This window comes from Rhincodon typus, chromosome 20, assembly GCF_021869965.1.
Source record: "Rhincodon typus isolate 14 chromosome 20, sRhiTyp1.1, whole genome shotgun sequence".
Lineage (NCBI taxonomy): Eukaryota > Metazoa > Chordata > Chondrichthyes > Orectolobiformes > Rhincodontidae > Rhincodon > Rhincodon typus.
In genome coordinates, this window is record NC_063351.1 from 5106607 (window position 1) to 5120770 (window position 14164).

Sequence of the window (14164 nt, forward strand, 5' to 3'; positions counted from 1 at the left end):
CTGTATGCCGCATGAAATGTGGTTGTAGTTGTATAGTCAGGTGATTTGTAGCAACTTCTAACTACTTGTGTCCATGTCCAGTTTTTTTCTCTAGGAATGACTGTACCGTATCTGCATAGTGGTAGCGGTCAGATTTATTAATGATGCTACATAAAAGTAAAGGTAAAGTCGGCATAGTCTTATAGACTATAGGGCTGCTTTATCATTTGAGAGAGACTGGTGGTGATTTAACCTGAGGGTCACCACACCTCCGGCAAGGGGAGAGGCTGAGAAGGAGAGTCCTTCATGGTGTCACTTTGCATTGAACTTAAAGTACTGAGAGGTCTGGTAGACTGGATGTGGAGAGACTAGGATTCTAGGCACAGTCTCGGAGCAAAGGGACGAGCCATTAAAATTGAGATGAAGAGGAATTTCTTCAGCGAGAGGGTAGCAAATCTGTGGAACTCATTGCCACAGAATGCTATGGAGACCAACTCGTAGAATCATAGAATCCCTACAGTGTGGATGCAGGCCATTTGGCCCATCGATACCACATTGACCTTCCAAAAAATCCCACCCAGACTCTTTCCCCCTCCCCACCCTGTCCCTGTAACTCTGCATTTCCCATGGCCAATCCACCTAACATGCACACCTTTGTACTGTGGGGGGAAACCCATGCAGACATGGGAAGAATGTGCAAATTCCAAACAGACAGTCGCCCACGGGTGGAATTGAACCCGGATCCCTGGCGCTGTTAGGCAACAGTGCTAACCACTGAGTCACCATGCCTCCATTGAGTGTATTTAAGACAGAGGTAGATAGGTTCTTGATTAGTAAGGAATTAAGGATTTTGGACAGAAGGTAGGAGAATAGGGTTGAGAAACATATTGGCCATGATCAAATGATGAAGCAGACTCGATGGGCTGAAAGGCCCAATTCTGCCTCTAATGGTTATGGTCTTGTAAATCAACCATCCTGCCAACTGACCTAACTGATCCTCTGCTGCATTTGTGTGAAAGAACAGGAGAATTTGTGTGTGGAATCCAGATACATGTGCTGTGATATTGTATTATAAGTGATCCCACTGGCATTATTTTGCAACCTCAACAGTCACAAAGCCAGTCAAATAATGTACTGATTGTGACATATCTCATTTGTATGAATTCTGCACAAGAAGCAGTTGGGAATGTTAACCTTTCAGCACAGTAGTTGCGAATTGACAGTCGTGATAGCCAATGCATTAAAGACCCCTAAACTGTTATTTATTTTTAAAAGATTTTCATGACATTGGGAAGATTTATAGTATACAAACCCATTCTTTAAAGCAATATAATTTTAATTGTTTGAAAAATAAATCCACATGTCATTTTAAGTTGCCAGTTTTGTATATGAGGGTGGTTAGGCAGCCAGGACTCTCCCAGTGATGCTGTGCCTGATCAAGGTGTGCAAGAGCAACTTCTGCATAACTTCCCCTCTCTCTTCATGTCCCAATGTCACTTCTGCCTCAGAATGAGGAGTTTTCTCGCCTTAATGCAACTTTGGGCAGGCATTGGAGATTCGCCATGAGGGACTATTGCAGGCAGGCAGATTGTAACTATTCTGTAGGCCTTAATAAGCTGGAAGTCCTACAGCGGCCTTCTATTCCTGATCCTTTTTAACCTTTTGTTAAAATTCCTTTATCTTACTGCTTATTGCAAACTGATTCATAAAGTAATGCAGTACTAAAGAAAATGTACTTTCACCTTATCTATCCAGATAGTGATCTTGCAGGAAATTAATTAAAATCAATTCAGGTATAGTACGCATCATACTTGTTATATATTTAGTTTGCCAGGAGGCCTGTTGTATAACACGTTCCTAAAGATTTTTCTTTTATCTATATTTTTTCTCTCTGGAGGCCTTTACTTACAAAAACTGTGAGACGCACTGTATCAGGACTTTGCATGCAGCTGTTCAAAGTACAATGTGATATCATTTCACGTTGTACAATTTGTGTACATAGACTATTGATTTGGTTAGTCAGTAAAAGACTGAGTTCTCAGAGCCCCTCAGACTTGCCATGGTGCAGATAATTGGCAATACATTTTCCTCTTCTCCTGAGATGTCTTTCTGAATTAAAGAAGATAGGCCTGGGTTTCCTGATTCTGTCCATATCACATTGTGATTTTTTTTTAACCCAAACATTGCTTCATGAATGATGAAACCCCACAGAAAAGTAAAACAAGTTCTGTGGGAACAAACGGCAATCGGCAACCTGTGTTACAACTGAACATTGTACAGTACCTTTTTTAGTCTGTCAAATTTGTGTTTAGTCATTTTTCTTTTCACTCATGGAATGTGAGCATCATTATCCAGGTCAGCATTATTGCCCAGAGAGCAGTTAAGATCAACCACGTTGCTGTGGCTCTGGAGTTGCATATAGGCAAGGTTAGTAGATTCGTTTCCCTAAAGGACATTAGGGAACCAGATGGGTTTTTAAAACAATCAATAATGGTTGCACAGTTGCATTAGGCTAACTTTTATTCCTGATCTTCTTGAATTCAAATTTCATCATCTGCCATGGTAGGATTTCAACACGTGTCCCTAGAATGTGTGGATTCCAGTGTCATTACTACAACTTCACTGCTTCATCCATTTCTAAACATTAAATCTTTAACAATTTAGAATGTTTGTTCATGAAGGTTCTGAGTTCGCCTTAAGGTTCAGTAGAAGAGAATTGTTGGTGAACCAAGCCACTCATGACACTCTTCTGCTGCACCTTTCATTTTAAGATCTATTTTCTATTAGCTATTTGAAGTGTGAATCTGAATAAGTTGCATGTATGCGTTATAAACCAAATTTCAAACAAATATGCCCCAAAAAAAAAGAGAAAATCAACTTAGAACAAGCCTACGAGTAATATGAAAAGTGATACTAAATGCTTCTTTAAAAAGTGTAAAAATGAACGAGAATGACTAAAGTGAATGTAGGCCCCTTAAAGAATGAGATGGGGAAATAATAATGGGGAACGAGGCAAATGGCATAATTGAATAATTTCTTTGCATCAGTCTCTACAGTAGAGGTGACATTAGTATTTCAAAATGCTAAGTAATCAAAGGGGTTGTGGTGGAGAGGGAGAAAATAAACATGATATCACTAGAGATAAAGTGCCATGGAAACTAATGGGAGTTAAAGGATGATAAGTCCCCTGGACATGATGGGTTGTATCCTAGGAATTTAAAAGAAGTAGCTACAGAGGTGGATGATGCACTGGTGGTAATCTTCCAAGAATCCTTAGATATTGGAAAACTGCCAACACAGCAGTCTCTCTCATTCAAAAAGCGAGGGTGACAGAAGTGAGTATCTATAGACCAGTTAGCTTAACATTGGTCATTGGGAACATTTCAGAGTCTGTTCTAAAGGACGTAAAGCAGAGCATTTAGAAATACATAAGAGGATTGTGTGGAGTCAGCATGACTTCATGAAGGGGAAATCATGTCTGACAAACTTATTGGATTTCTTTGAGGAGGTATAAAGCAGGAGAGATAAGGGAGAACAGTAGATGTAATACATTCGGAATTCCAAAAGCCATTTGAAAATGACTGCAAATAAGGCTACTTAGTAAGATGATCCATGGTGTTGGCAGCAGTATGTTAGCATAGGTAGAGGATTAGCTAACTAACAAAAGAATAAGAGGAGACCTTATGGAAATATAAGACTCTTCGGGGACTTGACAAAGTAGATGTGGAGAAGTTGTTTCCTCTTTTGGGAGATTCTATGATCAAAGGGCTTAATCTCAGAACAAGGGGTCACCCAGTTAAAATGGATGAGGAATGATATCGCTCAAGGAGGGAGTGAATCTGTGAAATTCTTTACTGTGGAGTGCTTTCAAAGCTCGGTTGTTAAGTATATCCAAGGCTGAGATAGACAGTAAGGGAATTGAAGTTTATGGGAATAAGGCAGGAAACTGGAGTTGAGGATTATCAGATTAGCTGTTATCTCAATGAATACCAGAGGAGACTCAGTGGGCTGAAAGGCCTATTTCTGCTTCTACATCTTATGGTCTAATTTTCTGAATCAGAAACCATTTTAGTTTGAAATGTGCAGTTGCAGTAATGGCTTGTGTGATTTCTAATCCAAGACATTATACATTGTTTTGCAAGTGTAATTTGTATTGGGAGGAATGTATTCATTGCAGTGACAGATATTCAAGGCATCTTGGGTGCTAGGTGAAACTGCAATTGAGATGTAGTGCAAAGTGCAGTGGTATATAACAAAGACTTGGTTTCAGAACATTTGAGAACCAATTTCAATGTTTATATTTGGGAGTAATCACCACTCATAATATGCAATGGATAATGGCAGCTTTAATTATGTACTCAAGATAGTGACAAAGCAGCAGCTACAACTGAACAGTTTATTGTATCTGGAAATAGGACAGTTTTCACTGAGGTTATCATTGTGTTTGTGATTGCCGTGATGTTCTTGTAATGATCCATTTTATTCCAAGCACAAATCTGACAAATCTTGCTTCAGGATTGATAAATGAGGAAGTGCGATACCATAAGGAGTCTACAAGATCGTGCACTTTTAGAGGTGTGTATGTCTTTTCCAGCAGTATAAATGAAAATGGCCAAGTTCAGCAGCAAGGCTATTGTCTAATAGAATAATAGCTATCATGGTAGAACTTGATTTGAAACAACCCACTACATCCTGCTTAGAAGTATTGTTTCTTGCAGGCTCACCAGCAGAGCAGAAAGGCGGAGCGTATGCTAGCAGCAGGAAGGTATGCTGAAGCAATTGATTGTCATGGGAAGGCTGCAGGTTGGTGAATCTTTTCAGCATATAAAACCAAACCATTAGTTCCTCCAGCTGGCACCCTGAGGAATTTTCAATGTGTAAATGCAAGTTTTCATTGTATTTGTAATAATTTGATCATATTTCACAGCCTGTGGTTTCTCCTTGCATTGTAGACCTGGTTGTCGTTCTCATTCTAGTTACTTCCGCTAAGAAATCTGACAGCAATAACTTGCATTTATAAGATGTCTTTAATCTAGCAGCAGTCCCAAGGTGCTTCGCAGGAGTGGTATCAAACACAACTTGGCATCAAGCCACATAAGTGGAGAGGAGGACCGACTTGGCCAAAGATATGCTGTAGGTTTCAGGGGTATCCTAAAGAAGGAGAGGGATGGAGAGTTTGCAGGAAAAATCCAGAGCTTTGCCCATAGTGAGCTGTAGGCACTGCTGCAAGTGTTTGAGTGATTTAATATCAGAGCTGCACTGGAGACCAGGATTAGATGAGTGCAAGAGTTTGCAGGTTTGGAGGACTGGAAGAGTCTCCAGAAGCAGAGAGTGCTGATGCACAGGCCCAGGATAAACGTTTGACTATTTAGATCTGAAGTGAGGAGAAACGACTTGATATAGTGTAATGAACCTTAGAACTCTATATACTGGAGGGTTGTGGATGCTCTATCATTGAATATACTTAAGGCTGAGGCAGAATTTTAGAACGTCATAAGACAATAAGATATAGGAGCAGAATTAGGCCCTTCAGCCCATCGAGTCTGCTCCACCATTTGATCATGCTGATATGTTTCTCAACTTTATTCTCCAGCATTCTTCCCGTAACCTTTGATCCCGTTACTAATCAAGAACCTATCCATCTCTGTCTTAAAGACACTCGGTAACTTGACATCCATAGCTGTCTGCGGCAATGAGTTCCACAGAGTCACCACCCTCTGGCTGAAGAAATTCCTCCTCATCTCCGTTCTAAAGCATCGTCCCTTCACTCTGTCCAGAATAGGCAGAAATGTGAAGTTTAGATTGAAGACCGACTGACATCATGTTGGAAGGGTGGAGCATGTTTGAGAAGTTGAATGGTTTGCTCAAACTCTTATTCCTTATGTTTTTGTAAGCTGTGGAAGGATTTGCAAATTGCTGGGAATTTTAAATTCATGAGGTTGCAAGATGGGAGAGCACACATGGGAGATGGGTAAATAGGTTTTGGTGCCAGTTAGGATACAAGGTTGTGAATTTTTTCAAGGATGTAGATGTCACTGTCAATGCCACCAATTACTGCCCATCGCTAATTGCCCAGAGGGCAGTCAAGCGCCAACCACATTTCTATGTGTCTTGAGTTGCATGTAGCCAGACCAGGTAAGGACATCAGATTTCTTTTCCTACAGGGTATTAGTGAATCAAATCAAATAGGTTCTTAGGGCAATCAAGAGCGATTACATCAAATTAATTCTGATTTCATTTGCCGTATTGTGATTTGAACCTATATCCCCAGGCCACTAGTCTTGGCCTCTGGATTGCTGGTCCAATGATGTTATCACTCTGCCTCCCTGCAATTTTTGATGGGTATGGGTTTATGTAGGGCAAATAGTCAGATTTTAAAACAGCAAAGATGCACAGCTCATCATGCTTGTGGCTAATATTTGAAACCATTATTTATTTTGTTCCAGGGGTTTACTCTCTTCATTGTAACTCTATAGATTTCCCTTTTGCAAGCATTTATTCAGTTCCTTTTTGAGATTTTCTTCTGAATCTGATTCTACCCCCCTTTCAGGCAGTGTATTCCATATCATAACAATTCAGTTCTGCTTTGGAACTGACGAGAAGGGTTTTTTTTTCTATTCAGTTTATGGGATGTGGGCATCGCTGGCTGGCCAGCATGTTTTGCCCATCCCTAGTTGCCATTGAGAAGGTGGTGGTGAGCTGCCTCTTGAACCGCTGCAGTGCTCCTGCTGTGGATTGACCCACAATGCTATTAGGGAGGGAATTCCAGGATTTTGACCCAGTGGCAGTGAAGGAATGGCGAGATATTTCCAAGTCAGGATAGTGCATGGCTTGGAGGGGAACTTAGAGGTGGTGGTGTTCCCATATGTCTGATGCCCTTGTCCTTCTAGATGGAAGTGGTTGTGGGTTTGGAACGTGCTGTCTGAGGATCTTTGGTGAATTTCTGCAGTGCATCTTGTAGATAGGACACACTGCTGCTATTGTTGTAACAGACTTTATGAAACTGGTGAAATGGGTAAATGAAATTTAATGTTGAAAAATGTGACGTGATACTTTTTGGAAGTGAGTGCTTCTCTGAATAAGTGTCATCTGTGAAGTATCTGACCATTCCATCAGCCTGCCCACATGCTTTTGAAATAAAAACAGAAAATGCTGGGGCGAAAAGAATCTCGTGGAATTATCCTCCTCGTTTCTGTTTATTACCTAATTGTTAAATTTTCTGGTTTTGTTATTTACAAGCTTTGAAATTTTGTCCCATATTCCAATGCATTAATATATATCACAGACGGCAATTGGTCCTAAAAGCGACCTTTCTGGAAAGGGACTTACCATCTATAGAATAGCTGCTTACGCTACTCTTTGCTTTTTGTACTTCACCTATTTCCATATCCACACCATTCCTCTTCTGTCAATCCTGTAATTTCATTTTTAAAACAGGATTTATTGTGGTATTTTATTGCACATCATTTGAAAGTTCATGCACACGACATCAACTGCACCATCCTCTTCAACTCTGTTACTTCATCACAGGCCTTAAACAAATTTCTCACACGGTCGACTTTTACACGTCCATGCTGATGTACTAGATTTTGAGCACGCTTACTCTCTTGTCTTTGTGACAGAAAATAGAAATGTATAAATTCATGATGAGGTGAGGATCTTAGAAACCACCTTATCCAATATTTTAACTGCAGTGCTCTTGCAGTTGAATTTGCTTGATTTAAAGTGTGTAAGGGTATTATTGCAGAGTTCCAGTAAAAAGAGCCCTTCAGTAATTAATGTTAATTGATTTTAAGAGTAATCTAAGGGGTTAATTTAAAAGCGTAGGTCATTGGAGGAGAGCTTAAGGCCCCTAGTATGTTGCTCCTCCTCCTCGATGTGGGATGTGGGCTACAGTTCCAGTGCAGGGGACCAGAACGTGTGCAGGAACAGTCTCCAAATGCAGCTCCTGAAACCTGGGCTTTCAGAGATGGAGCAGTGGCTGGGGACATGGTGGAGCATCCACAAGACTGACAGTATCATGGTTAACATGTACAGAGAGGTGGACACTCTGCTGGCAAAGACTCCACAGACAGGGAGGAATGGATGATCGTCAGTCTGAGAAAGAGGTCTAAGCAGGCAGTGCAGAAGTCCCTCTGACGCTATTCCCCCAAAACAGATACACCGTTTTGGATACAGTTGGGGGAAATGACCTCTCAGAGGAAAGTGACTGCAGCCAAATTCTTTGCATTGTGGTTGGCTCTGCTGTATGAGAGGAGGAATAAGTGTGGGAAGGCTAGAGTAATAGGGAGTTCAGTTGTAAGTAGTAAATAAGGCTCCAGAATGATATGTTGCTTCCAGGTTCAAGGATATCTCTGAGCAGTTGCAGGACATTCTGGCATGGGAGGGTGAACAGTCAAGGGTAGTGGTAAACATGGGCATCATCAACATGGGTAAGAAAAGGGATGTGTTACTAAAAGCAGAATATAGGAGTTAGGAAGCAAGTTTAAAAAAAAAATCTGCATATAAATTGACATTTTTCTAGCTACCATCACTTCTGAGGAAGTGTCACTTGACCCGAAATGTTAACTGATTTCTCTCCACATATGCTACCAGACCTACTGAGCTTTTCCAGCAATTTCTCTTTTTTTTAAGAAAAAGAAGGACCTCAAAGGTATTGATCTCAGGATTTCTATGTGCTAGTCAAAGTAGAAATAGCAGATATATCAGATGAATATGTGGCTCTAGATATGGTGCAAGGGGGAGGGTTTTGGATTCCTTGAGCATTGGAGCCAGTTCTGCGAGAGGCACGATCAGTACAAGCCAGATGGGTTATGCCTGGGAGATGATGTCCTTGGGGAGTTATTGCCAGGCAGTTTGGCAGGGTTTAAACCAAAATGGAAGGGTGTTGGGAACCTATACAGGGAGACAGAGAGGGAAACGAGGTCAAAAACAAAAGGCAACATCAAAAAGAAGAAAAGTGTTGGGCAAAGAATTCAAACCGTGGTGTAAAATAATATGAACAGGTCTAAAAACATTAAAGCAAGATTTAAGGCTTCCTGTCTTCATATGCAGAGCATTTGCATTGAAGTGGTTGAATTAGTCACACGAATAGATATAAGCAGATATGATCTAATTGGGATTATAGAGATGTGGTTACAGGGTGACCAAGGATGGGAACTGAATATCCAAAAGTATTCAGTTTTTCAGGAAGGGCGGCCAAAGAGAAAAAAGGGAGGTTCGGTAGCATTGCTTGTTAAAGAGAAGATTAACGCAGTAGTGAGGAAGAATATTAGCTCCAGTGAAGTGGGATCTAGATGGATTGAGTTTAGAAACACCAGGGGTCAGAAAACTATGGAGGGATTGTAGTGGTAATTGTAGTGGTAATGCTAGGGAAGGCATTAAAAATGAAATTAGACCTGCAAGCAATAAAGGTATCGCTGTAAAATGGGTGAGTTTAATCTGCATGTAGATTAGAATCCCTGGATTGTGCACATGATGGTTTTCCGGATCAATGTGTTGAGGAACCAACAAGAGGACAGACCATCCTAGACTGGGTATTGTGTAATGAGAAAGGAAGAATGGCAATCAAGTTGTGTGACTGTCCTTGGGGAAATAGTGATCATAATATGATAGAATTCTTCGTTAAAATGGAAAGTGACAGTTGATTCTGAGGCTGTGGTCCTGAATAAAAATAGAGGAATCTGTGGTAGTATAAGGCAAGAGCTGGTTATGATAGATTGAGAAATGTTACTTAAAAGAGTATCACAGTGCTTGGTAAGCAATGGCAAACAATTTAAGAGTGATGGAGAAATCGTATCATTCAATTGTTCATTCCTGCCTGGCCCAGAAATAATTGGGAAAGGTGGACTAGCCCTGCCTATCAAGGGAAATTGGGCATAATATTAGATCCAAGGAAAGAGCATACAGTGTAGCCAAAATAAGCAGCAGACCTGAGAATTGGGAGCAGTTTAGATTTCAGCAAAGGAGTACAAAGGGATTAAAATGGAGTATAAAAGCAAGTTTGCAGTGAACAGAAAAACTGACCGTAAAAGCTTATGTGAAGCAAAAAAGATTAGTGAAGGCAAATGCAGCTCCTTTGCATTCGGCAACAAAAAAAAATAGGGAACAAAGGTGTCAGACCAACTAAATGTATATTTTAGTCCTGTCTACACAAAAGACGACACAAGTATTGACCCAAAATGTTGGGGACCACAGGGTCTAGTGATAGGGGGGAACTGAAGGAAATCAGTATTAGTAGGGAAATGGTAATTGATGGGATAAAAAGGCTGATAAATCCCCAGGGTCCAAAATTCTACGTCCCAGAGTACTTAAGGAAGTGACCCTAGAAATAATGGATGCATTGGTGGTCATCTTTCAAGAATTTGTAGACTCTGGAATGGTTCCTTTGGATTGGCTAATGTAACCCCACTACTTAAGAAAAAGAAGGTAGAGGAAAAAAAATGGGGAATTAAAGACATTGCAACATTTGAAAGGTATCTGGATGGGTACATGACTCTGAAGGGTTGAGAGGGATATGGGCCAAATGCTAGCAAATGGGCCTAGATTTATATAGGATATCTGGTCGGCATGGACAGTTGGATTGAAAGATCTGATTCTGTGCCGCTTAGCTCTATGGCTCTGACTCTATACCAGCCAACCTGATGTTGGTAGTGAAGAAAATGCTAGAATCCATTATTAAAGATTTAAAAGCAGAACACTTGGAAAAACAGTGGCAGGATCAGTTGGATTTATGAGAAGGAAATCATGCTTGATAAATCTGTTGTAAATTTTGAGGGACATGACTTGTAGAGTTGATAAGTGGAGCCAGTGAACGTGGTTTGATTGGACTTTCAGAAGACATTCGATAAGGTCCTACATAATAGATTAGCATGTAAAATGCACGTGGGATTGGGGTTAGTCTACTGACATAGAGAGACAACTGGTCAGCAGACAGGAAATGAGTGGTAATAAACAGGCATTTTCTGAAAGGCAGCCAGTGACTAGTGGGGTACTGCAGGGAGCAGTGCTTGGACTTCAGCAATTTGCAATGTATGTTAATGATTTAGATGATGAAACTAGAAGTAGTATCTCCAAGTTTGCAGGTGATACAAAGTTGGCTGAGAGGGTGAATTGTGAGGAGGATGCAGAGATGCTTCAGTGTAATTTGGACAAGTTGAGTGACTGAACAAATGCATGGCTGATGATGTATAATGTGGATAAATGTGAGGTTATTCATGGCAGCAGAAACAGGAAGGCAGATCATTATCTGAATGGCAACAGATTTGGAAAGGGGGAGATGCAATGAGATCTGGGTGTCCTATTACACCAGTTGCTGAAAGTAAGCATATAGGCAAACATAATAGGGGATGCAATGGCCTAGTGGTATTATTGCTGGACAGTTAATCCAGAGACCCGGATAACATTCTGGCGACCCAGGTTCAAATCCCAACACGGCAGCCGGTGGAATTTGAATTCAATAAAATATCTGGAATTAAGAATCTAATCATGACCATGAATCCATTGTCGATTGTTGGAAAAACCCATCTGGTTCACTAATGTCCTTTAGGGAAGGAAACTGCCATCCTTACCTGGTCTGGCTTACATGTAACTCCAGACCCACAGCAATGTGGTTGACTCTGAACTGCCCCCTGGGCAATTCGGTATGAACAATAAATGCTGCCTGGCCAGCGCCGTCTTCATCCTGTTAATGAATAAAGGAGAAAAAAAAGGTGCGGCAAGCAGTGAGGAAGGTTGGCCTTCATAGCAAGAGGATTCAAGTACAGGAAGAATAATGTCTTGTTGCAGTTATACAAGGCCTTCGTAAGACCACACCTGGAGAATTATGTGCGGTTTTGGACTCCTTATCTGAGAGGATATTCTGGCTGTGGGGGTGGGGGAGTGCAACAAAGGTTTCTCAGACTGATTTCTGGGTGGACAGGACTTATGTATGACGATAGACTATATAAGTTAGGACTATATTCACTAGAGTTTGGGAGAGTGAGTGCGGTATTTCATGGAAACCTATAAAATTCTAACAGGACTAGACGAGGTAAACACAAGAAGCATGTTCCAATGAGCAGGGAGTCCCAAGCCAGGGGTCACAGTGTAAGGCTACAGGGTAGGCCATTTAGCACTGAGAGAAAGAGAAATGTCTTCACCCAGTGAGTAGTAAGCCTGTGGAATTCTCTGCCACAGAAGGTTGAGGCCAAAACTTTGAATGTTTTCAAGGAGTTAGATATAGTTCTTAGGGCTAAAGAGACCAAAGGACATGGGGATAAAGCTAAGTTGAGTACTGAGTTGGATGATCACCCATAATCGTATTGAATGGTGGAGCAGGCTCAAAGGGCTGAATGGCCTATTCCTGTTTTCTGTGTCTCTAAGATGAAGGAGTCTGAGAATGCAGTTTAGGTGGAACTATTTAAAATGGATAGGTATGAACGATGTGCATTTTGGAGTGCACAGGTGATTTTGTTGAAGTGTGCAATCCCATTAATATTTTCTGTGGAGCAACGTAAAAAGGACCAATTTGTTTGTTGCCTGGTTGGGAGCTTTCAGGTTGCAGCTTGAAAAGGACTTGGGTAATGAACGACTATTAGTGGGTGCAGTTGGGACAAATAGTATAAGGAAATTGAAGGAAGCCTTGTGCATGTATCTGGAGAAACTATGTGAAGTGTAGAAGGATATTTCATCATTTAGAGCTCTTGCCAGCCTGTCTCAGAATTTGCAGATTCCTGTACATTTATATGCTGTACAGTACTTCCTGAGCTTAATTCTTATCCTATTGTTCCTTGCTGGTAGAATTAAATTTTAATGAGTGCAAAATTGTCCCACGCCTATGCCTCTGGCTTTAACGCTCTGATAGTATTTAACCAATTAACAACATGATGCTTTTAAATATATATCCGTAGAGGTGCCTGTGTGTGTTTGAGATTAGAAAAAAATCTTAGTGTGTGTCACAGTTAAAAATAACAATACTAAAATGCAAAAGTTCAATACAGCTGCACTAAAAACAGTTAAAATCACATCACTAACAATGTGCTATGATCAACAGCATTGCTAAGTAATCTTTCCATCAAGTGTAGTAATCTCACAACCAGCATCTGCATTTTGGTCTCTTGTCGAGTGATTCAACAGGAAAACGGTACTGTGGCTCATTCTCACTGTATTCCAGAACTTAAAAAAAAGGCATAGTCTAATGTTGACACAGTTAAAATACTTTTGTATTTTCATCTTTTGTTCAGGTCCAGCAGTCCCCCTTTGTTTGCCTCACATTTAAGAGGTGCTCTCCCCAAAATGGCAATAATTTGAGACATGAACTCCAATTCACAACCTAATATATTGGCGATAAGCACTTGTGTTTAAATGCAGTGTTCAAGCTGGAAAACGTATTCCTGGATCCCGGATTCTGGAAATGTTTATAAAGCACTGTAAGATAATTTTCTCAGCTTGTGATTTGCTCTTAAACCCTTGTATAGACCAGTATTAGCCACAAGCTGCATCGAATCATGCAATTTCAATATTTGCTATACAGTTTGAGTGAACTTCAGTATCTTTTAGTTAGTAAAATGATAAGAGCAAAAGCAGTGCATGAGCGAGGGTTTATTGATTGTTGTAAATGATTTATAAATGTTTTAGTAATCTGTGTGTGTTAAGGTATTTTCTACTGAATGTCATGCATGCGGATGAAACAAAAGCTCCATAGTCTAATTTTTGAGTCAATGATAACTATTGGACAAAAAATAATTTTAGCTAAGATGTAATAGTGTTCAAATCAGAAGACAAAAATGTGTGGCACAGTCCTACCGTTAGCTGTAAATCCCTGTTTATCTTTCTCTTCTGGTCAGCTCCATATGCAAAGTGTGCTTTGTGAAGTGTGGTCGAATCACTTGATAAAGCCGTGTCACTGACATTGGATTTCTTCTTTCCACCCAGATCATCTCGGAGAAGCCATGAAACTAACAGAGTCAGAACAGGTACGTAAGGAAATATGAGCCATTCTACAATGTGGTATCAATGTGAAACAACAATGCCACCCGAAGGTTGCAGGAACAGCAACTCATATTCCGCTTGGGAACCCTGCAGCCCAATGGTATCAATGTGGATTTCACAAGTTTCAAAATCTCCCCTCCCCCCACCGCATCCCAAAACCAGTCCAGCTCGTCCCTGCCTCCCTAACCTGTTCTTCCTCCCACCTATCCCCTCC

The 14164-nt window shown here is 40.7% G+C and overlaps 1 non-coding gene across 1 annotated transcript; it reads left to right on the forward strand.

Annotated features, from left to right (window-relative positions):
• Positions 1-853: 853 nt before the first annotated feature.
• Positions 854-13953, forward strand: nrbf2b. Its single transcript, XR_007264314.1, has 3 exons — positions 854-4554; positions 4698-4782; positions 13894-13953. It is a non-coding gene; the product is annotated as a nuclear receptor binding factor 2b (transcript).
• The last annotated feature ends 211 nt before the right edge of the window (positions 13954-14164 follow it).